Source organism: Echinococcus granulosus (genome assembly GCF_000524195.1).
Source record: "Echinococcus granulosus chromosome Unknown EG_S00001, whole genome shotgun sequence".
Classification (NCBI taxonomy): Eukaryota; Metazoa; Platyhelminthes; class Cestoda; order Cyclophyllidea; family Taeniidae; genus Echinococcus; species Echinococcus granulosus.
This window is the reverse complement of record NW_020170381.1, coordinates 619,361-631,603: the sequence shown is the minus strand read 5'-3', so window position 1 is coordinate 631,603 and position 12,243 is coordinate 619,361.

Genomic DNA, 12,243 nt, shown 5'->3' with positions numbered 1-12,243 from the left:
TAGTGGGATGTCCGCATTTTGAGAGGACTTCCTTCGTTAGTATTCCATATCTTCTGGTAACCTTTTGAAGTAAATTTACTATTTACCACAAAATATGCATAAAAACTGTTATTGCAAATCCCCTTGAGTCTTTCCTAAGGTCGAAATTAGTCACAATGCTAGGCTAGAAAACAACGCCATCGATGTGAAGAATGGCTGGGAGCTACTGGCATGGCCCGGGGACCGAACCGCCCAATAGAATTACAGAAGCGGACCACGAGACCAATTAAAGAGGCAAACAACTAGTCAAAGCATTGCAATCTCTAAGTGCAATGGTTGTAATGCACATCAGTGTATTCTAGAACTGAGTAGCCTTCTGAGCATGCCATCTTTCACAGCAATTTGAAGCGTTTAATTTAGGCCCATTTTTTGAGTCTAATTCACTTATCATCCTCGACTTCGATTTGGTTAATGCATCGTCATTTAAAAATACTTGGCGCAAAAAATAACTAAATTATCCACTGGCTTGCCGGTTTATCAATGGAAATCGAGTCTACAACTAAATAATCCATTGCAACGAATTTGTTTGTAAAGCGAGATTAGCAGGTCTCCTCTTCCCTGTTCCTAGTGCTCTTAGAGCAACCTGGTTGGTTTAATTTCGACATATTTATTAGAGGGAAGTGGATCGAGAAAGCAAGCACAAAGTTTAGAGAAGGGAGGAACCGCAACCGCTCCCAGGCTTGGGAGACGCCGACTCTATCACCAGATTCGAATTGTAACCTTCCCTTCTCTCCTAAAGGCACACCAAAACAATGTAAGTATTACATATTACTTGCCACCTTAATTTGTCTTTATTTAGGATATTTGTTTGAAGAAGTCGTTTTTAAAACAGGAAGTTTGTCCCTATCATTTCTGTAGAAAGGTTTATTATTACCATATTTAATGTAAGGTTTGTGCTTTGCACAACCATAGCATGATTTAACACGTGATGATGTTCGAAGACATTGGCAGATAACTTTGTTGTAAGTGTCCATGAGAATTGAAACGCCTATACATTAAGTGGTGTGATCGGAGATCAACCTTATCTATTTAAATCATAATCCCCAAATATCAAATAATTGGACGTAGGGTATTCGAAATGCGTGTCCTTTTACAATAAGTGCAGACACCCTTTATTCTTTCTTGCCAATCTGAAAAGTTTTAAAGCGCACTTGGTATCAAGAAACTAAGACTTTTCGTATTTGATGTGTTAGTGGCATTTCAATTAATGGGGAAGTGCGCGCTTGACTAACAAATTACTCTTTTACTGAAATTCATTCATGAGCATATATTCTTTGATCAATGATCAGATTTCAATTTCACGGCGTCACTGCCGAACTGTCTGTGACGGGCGCATCACCTTTAAAAACTCGATTCTGTTAGATGTAACGTTGTTTCAGTTGCATTAATTCACTATTTTATAGGCAGTGTCATGACATAGTGTAGCTCCCTGAAACCTCCCTGGGGATAAAAGAAGACATAATACTCGGGTAGGGTATGCATTGTCGATCTGCAGAAGAATTTGGGTCTACCGGCACGGCCCAAAGGCCAGGCTACCCGCGGAGGTACAATAGCCGAGGCCCTAAGCGGCCCGCTACCAAAAGCGAGAGTTATGCAAACAATTAGTGTGGTAAAAGTTTTGTTAAAGTAAGCTGGTTACCGATTAAACATAGTCAAATGATGATTTTTGGTTACTTTGACGGCTTCAAGTCTAGAGTGGCCATTTGTGACGATCAGACATCCAATTATCCGCTCACCGGCATAACCCTCAACCCGTCCCTCGCGTCTAGAATCTTTTTCACTTGGCAGCAAAAATTGTGCCCTCGACCTGATGAAGGTATTGTCATGCTCAAGACTGAAAGAAATGATACGTTTTCACAACATTATAACTTTTTCCTGTGTTATTTGGATGTTTTGGCATCAGACCTTAGACCCTGACACCTTTTATTAAGGAACGGAACATGAAGCAAACGTTTAGTTTCCCGTATTTAAAGGTCCAAACGGTAAAACAATGTTTATTGAATGAAGGACGAAAAGAGTCCGTTCCAGTCATGTAGCGATTTTTGAGAAAATAAGTATTTCTAAAGTACTGGTTAATGTCTTCATTCTTTCGCAAATACATTCTCGGCTTAAGTAAAACTTGAATAATGAATGAAGCTTACAGAACTAATTGCTCTGTGTAATCGGTGAAAGCCTTCAAATGGTGTATTGGCCCTACGGATTATCTGATCTAAAGCCAATCCAGGCTTACGATAAAATTGGGGTTTTCGGCCTAACTGAGGGTGAATGATCGTTGTACACCTGCTCAGCATATGGCTTCGCTTTAGGGGCTTATTTTAGTGCACTCTTTTGAACTTGTTGCAAGCCTTTTGTGGTCTCATTTGTGGGAGAGGTGGATACATTGTATGCGCCTGCTTGGATGTAGGCATGAACGGGGGTTGAGACTATTATGCATGCCAATTAACACTAGGACACCAGTTGATTTTCAATAGACACCAAATGCATGCATCCCTCCGTACCAGATGCCTCTTTTTAACTCTTCCCTGTTACTACACTCCCTGGAAGCTCAAGGTTTTTCAGTGAAGTACTCAATACACGGATTTCCGAGATTTCATTAAGTCCGGATCTTTTCGCATCTAGGCAAAGGCTAGCCTTATTGGTGCATTTTAAACTCTAAAGAAAACTAAATTTGTGAAAGTAAAAACTTGTGTTAATTGGATCAAAAGCCAAAGTGATGTAAATACAGTTTCACTATGCGCAGCAGAACGTTGCACCACGCAGTCCGTAGTTTCGGAAGCGGTAAAATTCCAAATTCCGTGATTGATTAGCTTACTGCTAAAATAACATACAAAATCAAATAATTTCTTTTCCATGGGGGAAAGATCAGAGTCCTTACTCTTTTTGTTTGATAGGCGTCGCATCATATCTAAAAATACGGTTATGAAGTTAAAATACGCCTCAGGTGGCATCACACATGCACTACATCACTTTCATCTTAATTATCCTACGGAATCAAGTCAATGCTTCCATCCTGCCAAGAGGATTAATGGAGCATAGCATTGAAAGTCGTGAACAATTTCCGACCAGGAGATATGCCATTGCTAAATAAGCAGGTATCCAAGAGCGGCAGTGGGTAATGATGTGATGGTATCACATGGATGAAATGGCTGCAAATGCAGAGGAGAGACAATCACGCCATGCACATGATTGAGTGCATCGCTGCTGCTGATTTTAGGCCATGGCCGCAAAGCCTCGGATTTAGTTAATGAAACAAAGGAATACTCGTTTTCCATATGCTGATGACTTAATGAAAGGCACTTCAGATGACCATCAAAGCATTAGATTGTATGTTTTACTGTTACCTCTTCTTTGAAGATTCGAAATGCATACATCTCATTTTGTTTGGTATTATATGGCTTTGCAACTCGTGAAAAAGTTCATCAGGATTCCAATTAATGCGCCATTAATATTTCAATTTCTCTGTCCATTTTCTTAACGGCCCCCTGGTGTATTAAAGTTGCCGTCTGGTTTTAAAGTCACCTAAGGGAACACTAACCACATTTGATTATTTTTACGTTGTAATGCATATTATCCACTTCTTCTCTAAAGCTAGTGAAACAGTGTCATTCAAGTCTTGTATTCTAAGAATCCAGTTAAATCTTGCAGTATAATGTGAGTAATATGGATTATTAAACCAGTAAACAAACTTAAAACAGTACATTAATATCGTTTCAGATTCAGCATTCACTGGGTTCGGAGTAATTTAAAAAGGATTCGTTACAATACTTGGAACAAAACTTCGCTCTGTCAAAAATACAATTTCGCAATAACCGTTACGTGTCTTCGAAAGGAGGTCCATAAACTGCCTGTAAAAACAAAAAGAGCGGGTTTCGGTTTTCTTCCTTAACCCCTCCTGCGGCACATGCGCACACGCAGGCGTTCCGTTGAATGGAGGAAGATCAAAGGCACTCGCGAGCTGCCGTAACAGGCCATTTAAAGGCATTCAACATAATCGCTATAGGTAGGTGGATGAGAAAAATATGAAGTCGGCAGTTCCAACCTTTAGATTAACAGGAACACTTTGTTAATCAAGCAAAGTCAGAAGAATTTGCTTTTTTCTCTATCAATTTAACATTTTCGGTATTTTTATTCACACATCCTAGAAAGGCATCAGGTAATAAGCACTGATGATCACACTTTATTCAAATATAATAGAGAGTTTAAGAGTTTTTGCACTTTCGAGAAGTGCAAATTCCAACTCGCACTTTCAATTTAGCGTGTGCAACATCTTGTGAAAAGCCAGGATCCGAGGCAGGACTTGCTAAAGGCACACATAAGTAGTACAGAACAAATGACTTAGAGCATTTTTGCCTATGAATCTGGTAGTCATGGTAAAGGTTGTTATCATAGGCTAAGTCGAAATGTATATTGTTCCTTGGTCGAGAAAAAGCGTCGTATTTTATTTGTCAAACATGCGATAAGGAGTTCAACTTTGATGAACACACTAGATGCAGATTTTCTACTTGCTGGCTCACACGTTCTCATACTTCCAGCCGGCGCCTCTACGGATGGCCTTGAAAGAAGACTGCTGTCCAGTTTCATCTTACACGCGCACACACCGGCGGGCTGGGCCCTCCCGGCCTACCCTCGCAGAAGGACAATTTACTAAGATGATGACACTGATGACGGTGATGGTGATGCAGGGGAGGGGGACACCAGAGAAGAATACAAACTGCTCCAGGTGGTTGCCGTAGTTACTCACGCGTGAGGAGCCCATATCTTGCTGGCCCTGCAGGCGGACAGTTGAATTGATTACATGCAGCAGAAGAGGCGGTAGATGGTGGAAACTAAATAAATGGCAGTCCCCTCTCCTTCCACTGCAGACGTGTTCATCCAATCACATAACACGACCACCCAGCAATCTTCCTCACCAAAGCTGCCTCAGTCAAAATAAAGAACTTCTAGAGCACCACATTACTTTGGTCTTGGATGAAAATCAGCGAAGATTATTCATGTCTCGTCGACTAAAACCTAGTCAAGATTTCGTCAAAAATAAATAATTTTAATTTCATACCTGCTATCTGTAATTTCATAGTTGTTGATACCCAAACTCGTTTTATATTGGCAGATCCACCAATTATGAATAAATTTATGAACTATAAACATCTTTATTGTGGTGTTCCATTAATGGAAAGCTTTAAAAGGAGAACTGTTTGAGTCGCCAAAATTCTAATCAGTATATTACAATAATCACGGAAGCGACCAAAGATTCGTAAGGTTTCAAGAGGTTTGGGGGGTCGTTTATCTCCTTTATGAACGTCATCCTTGCCAAGACACGGCCGCATTGAAGAAATTCGAGTAAAAAGGAAGCGGTGAATTACGTAACTCCTGCCGATTTCGTGATTCATGCTGCCGTAGTCCCAGGTTGTCCCAATTCACGACTCACGCAAAGCCTGAAGAGAGAGAAGAAAAATCCTTCAGCGTACCAACTCGTTGGCTCTCCTTTGATCCTTCTGGCCCCCGTGTCTGGTTTGTATACTGCTAGTATGTACTTTTTCAAAATCATAGTCAGGAAGGATTTTCAAACGAATCATTATCCCCGGTGCCATCGGTGCCGTTAGGAAGGCATTTGGGCATCAGGGCCACACCGTAAAGATGGTTATTGTCAGCAGCAAGTACCGATATTTTTGATATGATTTGCTACTACTTAACCACCTAAGTAACGTGCCATGTTCTATTTGCAGTCCGGAGGAGTAGTGACACGGGATGACAGCCTGCTTCGTTCACAATTTCGAGCGAGTGTTGCCAAATGAGGTGCATAATGTGTGCCGCCTAATGCAAGTCGAAGTACCAGTGTGCGAAGCATTTCATTTCCCGAATCCGGTGTAACCGACTTGAATGTGGCACCTAAGTAATCGGATACGCAGCGCTTCCAGTCCTAATCCTAAAAATAATAACTTCAAAATGGTCTCAATGTTAGCTTGACTGCTTGCTGATTTCTTATCAGATGACCTTTTCAAATAATACAATAATGGTATTTTGGGAGTTCACAGACAAGAATATTCTTACTATTTGCATTTGTAAATCCAAATTCATAGAAACAAAAGCATTTTTAGAAGCATCTTTTTTGTATTGTTTTTGTCAAATCGCGTATTAATGACCCGGAAGTTCACATGTATAGTATTATGTAAGTTGCGGTACTGAGCAATTTAGTTAATAATTAAGCCCAGCTTGTCCAGGCATTTTTAACGCTTGAATGGCAGATACTTTAACGAGCATTAACTAACTGACATCAGGCACTGCTCTGCGTTGCGATGAGAGCCACATTTGCTCCTTGGCGTAGCGGCTATCTAACTCTGATCCAGTAACCGCGTAGCTTCATGCAGCCTCAAAAGTACAAATTTGAGTAATTAATTAGTAAAAAAAGGAAAATTCTGGTCCATATTAAAAGACCATTACTTAAAAGCGCTCGCTGTAAATAATTTCAAAATAGAATACGCAGAACTTATGGTTCTAATTTTAGCTGTAAATTTCAAATTATCTACCAGCAATTGCACTGTGTTTGGGCTCAGCATGAGCCCTAGAACAGCTAATCAGGTCCTTAAATCTTTGTATATCAATTGCATTTTCAGAGTTTGAACATGTGATTATGTTTTTTTTCTTCGTAAGACGAAACGCTCATGGCATCTGCTCATTCAGGAATGCGCGCACACACGCGCACACGTTCAGGCCTTTTGCTACCGATACGACGGAGATGCGGTGGCGACGTGCGTGTTAATCGTGGCGCCGGATCCTAATGCGCATGCATTTTTGTGTGTGCGTTTGTGTGAAAATGTGCTGTAAGATTTGTAATTTCCCCGTGTCCGTCGCGATGAACACTCTTCGTGGGGACGAACTATCGATTATTCAGGCCGGTGAAATGGAAATCATCTACAATAACGTGGATAACTAGCACATGGTAAAAGAGAACCAGTGGTATGGAATTACTTAAAAGCTTTCACTTGTATTTGGCTACCTTCGCCACTTTTGTTTTTGGTCTTTAACAGCCCATATCGAATCCAAACATTTAGCAACTAAAAGCTAAGCAGGGCATGATCATGTTTTTTGTTTACAGTACATTTTTGCCAACATTAAACATGTTTTGCTCACGGTTAGATTCTTCAGTTTGTCTTGACCGAAAGTTAACTTGTCACCTAAAAGACCGGTTCAAAGGCCTGGGGTTCGTAACCTAAAATGTTGGTCCAGCACTCACTGCTATTATTTACTGAATGAAAAATATTGCTAGCGGCATTCAAAAGTCAATGAGGCGTAAATACTTGGATGAGAAGGCTCTGGAGTAGGCTTAACTAACTTCATTCAAATGGATCCGTAATAAATTGAATCTAATTATGGAATCACCCAAGCATAAAGGCATTAAGGGAGATAAGAGACTAGAAGAATTCTACTGTCCCTCTCGTGTTCGGTGACTGTTCTTGTGCAATCAAATCTGAATTACTTTAAAAGTCCGTAAGGATCATGTGTGGGGATGTAAATAACTAGGCTTATTAGACAAATTGAAGAATTTGTTTCGGACAACTTTTGGCAAAGATTTTTCCAGTTTTTTTTTCCGTAAACTTCGTGGAAATGAATAGACGGATATAGTAATCATGAAGATTAATCCAAGGCAACAAATAGCAGACATATGAAAAGTAACCTACGGTCAGCAACCTGTAGGAAATCCCTGTCACACAACACTTCCACTTTCGCACTTAAACGGATCATTAACCTTGTCAATTCATTATTTCGTTACCCCCCCCCCTAAGTGGTGGGTAGTGCACTGTAAATGTATTTCGTTTTCTTTGTTTTGAATTTTTCCATTATCCATTATCAAAGGATAATTTATTTGATAAAACGGTGGGTACAAAGACAGGATAAGCCCGCAGAAAGTTGAACCGAAAATATCTCAGTATTTGCTTTGACGACCTGTAACCCGCCACTGGACTTTAAAAGTACTTAAGCTTCAAGCGATCGGGAGGCTAGGTAGACAGATAAAATACTAAGGCAGAGTGATATTTGGAAACATGATTATAATTTAAAACTCTTGCAGCAGTTTCATGCATTACTTGGTCTTGAGTAATTGAGAGCATATCTTTTTTTATTTTGAATGACTTTCTATTTTCAGATATCGTCCCGCAGTAATTCAAGAAAGACCACTAATTTGTGTAGGGACAATATTCCTTCTTTAACAGTTTTGTGAGTAAGAGTTGAGTACGCTCATGAATTTGATGGGTATGAATGTGCTCCTTTCTGCGATTTTCTCACCCTCTCTCTCGTCCTTTGTCATAACAACCATGAAATTCGTTACAGGCAGTAATTGCAGTCTGTTCCAGCGTTGCGTAATAACTTTTCAAATGAACGGGCAAGTCTACCCCATTCGAGCCCGTACGTGAATATGCGCGGTGTACATGAATCATAATCGCGGTTTCTAATTGGAGCACCTGTGTTTAGCCTCACCTCTCCCCCTTCCCCTACCCCTGTCCCTCCACCCCCACCCTACACGTCACAACACCCCCAATTAGGGGACTTGAGGATAAATTATTGGTCCGCACTGGCGTGGGGAGATAAACGAATATCGCAACGACTTATTTAGATCCATAGTCCTCGTGTGTGTGCCTTTGTAACCACCAGCAAAATGTCGGTGGGTGCAAAATTTGTTTTTGATGGTTTGGAATAAATTTCCGAACAATTCAGCAGTTAGCCCAATTCGATTCAAGTTGTTGTGATGAAAATTCAGGCTGCTGATTTGCTATCAAAAGCATTAGTGTATGGAATACGCCGACTATGCATTAATTATAAGGGCAACGGCAACGGCGCCAAAGGATACCTCATCGAAAGCAATTCTTAAATTAATGTTGCGCTATAAGAAAAATATGAATTAAATAATCATTAGATGTCCTCATAGTTACGAAAATAATGAGTGCGGTGTTAGGGACGGATCTATTAAGAGGTAACATAATGCCATATTAGCTCAGATGAGCAGCTACAGTGGTATTTTAGGTCAAAAAATTTACAAAGATCCGACTTTTGTATTTTTAATAAGAGTCTATTTTCAGCAATCTCAGAATTTCAGCCGAAGTAAAGGCTTCTTCTGATCATTTTGTGCTCGATGATAATATCTTAAATGGGGTCAAAACAATCTTCCATGTTCAATGGCTATTCATGAGCTCATTATTTATTCACATGAAGATAACCTACCATATAGTGGTTATTCATTTCTAACATTGTTGTCATGACCTCAGCATTGAGGTCTCTCATTATTCAAACGTAACAGTTTCGACCTATTGCATAGATCATCGTGTAACGTGACTTTAGTGGATTGACAAAGAGGTAAATAGATCAAAAGATTAAAAGAGTTTATATATAAGCAAAACTAAATTGGGCTGTAGTTGTACATTGCCTGCGCAAAATAAATAATTTAGTTTATGTCTAATGTAGAAGTATTGACTACCAGGGCCTCCCCTTGAAATTTGTAAACTGACCACTTTTAAATAAGTTTTCTTTGAATTGGACTCAAAATTTCATCGCCATTTACATCACTTTTTGTAATCTAAGTTCGCCTATTTAAAGTGTCCGACTTTCTATTAACGAAGGTCACACTTTTCTCGAAATTTGCTCATCCAAAATTGGAAGGTATAGAAGAACCATCAGCTTGAGGTGGGTTTTCCCAAGTAGGTTTTAGAGATGGCTCGAACTAACCGCAATGAGGTGGGCTCATGGCCCAGCTTAGCGTTGAGTTTGACCACGTGGACCCCGGGGCTTGGGGTGAGCGTAGTGGTGTAGTGCGCTATTACCTAAGGCCGATCAGTATGTCGGCACCTCGGGGGTTGAGTGAGGAAAGCTGGTGGGGCAGGGCAGGAGAGGAGAGCTGAATTTCGCTATTTGCTTAACCGGACGGGGGGCCTCCCAACCTCTCAAACAAGATGTCATGCGCTTCATTCCACCCACGTCTCGTCTAAAATCGCACTTAATCAGGACAAGCAGAACAGATTCAGATGCCTTATCTAAACATCAAGGAAGTCATGTGAGGTTAAATAGTGTGTTTAAACTGCAATTATTAACAGGTGAACCCGATTTTTAGCGGATATTTTGGTCTCCAATATTCGTAAGAGCCTTCCAACCTTTTGATGCACTGAGGTAAAAGGCAGACGAATGAGATAGTTACAATGCCTTCACATTGGCTGCAGGCTATAAACTGGTAAAAAAAATTTATTGTTTCATTTTCATAGTAGTTTCACTAAAAATAAATGTTTCATGTGTAACGTGATCTGAGAACCACTTACGTAAGACCTATGAGTGATTTGGCTAAATGTCTATTTTTTTTTCTCTTAGGAATAAGACAAGGCATCATTTGCAAAGTTACAGGATTTGCAAGGAATGTTTAGAGCAAGAGTTGTTATGCCCTGGTGTTTGTAAAGGCAGAGTGTGGAATTTACACACGGTCAGATGGATTAAGTATCATGTGTACGTTGAGATAATGATAATGTGGTCTGGGCTAAATACTTCGGGCTGAGCTTCGTTACATGAACAGCACACAGCAAACTGTTACACAGTCTTAGTGACCATTATAATTAATATAAACTTAAATTTAAATTGCGACACCTGGTACAGCCCACACATTCGTCCTAATTAAAACTCAATGTGCATATTTTGATGCCCACATAATGCAATGCTCCGCAATCTCGCACATAGGTGGTTACACACTCATGCAATCACACACCACAGATTTACGATGTGATGTGTTGTGCACTCCCTCTCTCTTTCTTCACCGTTCCCCCATTCCTGCTCGCCCACTAGATGATGGTGGGCTTGGTGTAGTGACCACCCATAGAATGAAAGACCACCACACCTCAGAAACTATGTCTGTTTGATGTTTCGATACAAAGGTAGGAATATTTTACATCAACTCGGATACACACCGTACCGCAATTTGCCCTTGGTTCTACAATCGACTGTTCACGCTAGACGGTGCATGCGGCATGCGCTACTTGACGGGCGCTATCACTTTGGTGGAACAATGGGTAGCAAAATGGCTGGACTCGTGTCGAGATCAATCAAATGATCTTTTTGGGTCACATTCGAGGCCAAGTAGGCGCGCTTTAGTAAAAAATTCTTAAAAGTGATGTAGTAACTGAGGTAAGCGATTTATTATGAAAGTGAATTTGGGTTTAATAACTCATTAGGGCCCCTAGATGCTAGACTTAATGTACAATAAACATACCTAGCAGGAATGAGCATAAGCAAGTTTTGATGAAGAACCCTAATTAATTGAATGTGAGTTAATTGTTACCCTTATCATGGAGAGTTCTGGGTGCGGTCTATAATATGCACTATCAGAACACAATAAGAACATTGCGAATTGTCTCCCATGGATCAGTTCTATCGGTCTAACTCATTGAGCAACCGCATAAGTTGTGCGACTTTGCAGACTTTTAAAAAACGCAATTATTATGACAAAGAACGTTTTATATTTGTTATTGGATAACGAAGCACTAAGATATTCGCTAAACTCCTGATGGTTTCGGAAAGGGTAATTGAAATATATGTATAACATTTGATCAGTTGAATCAGTACACAACAACCGGGATACCAGACAAACATATTTGTTATTTTTAAAAAAGTCGTTTTGCTTTTAATTAATTGTAACAAGAGGAACTGAGCGTATCCACTAAGAGGAAAGAAACTTGATTATTTGGATCGCAACATCTCTTGATGATAAGTCATGTAAAGCGAAAGCCTAACTCGAAACCTAAACCATTTGAGAATAGTGAGTTGCTCAAATAATATTTGCGCATTAAATTACTAAAAAATTGTAATCCAAAAGAAGAGAATGCAAGTGGGAAAGAATGCATTCGTTGGCCGATGGAAAATGCGCGTGCATGAGCGTCCACAGGAATTAGTGCGCGTCTCGGTGCGTACGTGCAAAATCGTGGCTGTTGGTGTCTCCAATCAGCACCAACCCCATTAAAGGCTTATCCAATCAACACTCAAGGTTTACATGCTATCTGCCATATGCGTAATAAGAGGTAAACACGCGTAAGTATTCCACCAACCACGTGCCACCTTAAGTGAGAGACGCGCGTGGATGCGTGCACACGTAGGCATAGAGCTAATGCAAAACACAGGGGAGGAAATATAGCTTTGTCTAACCTAGTCACATCCCCACTGATTCTTTTGAAGTTCGGTGTC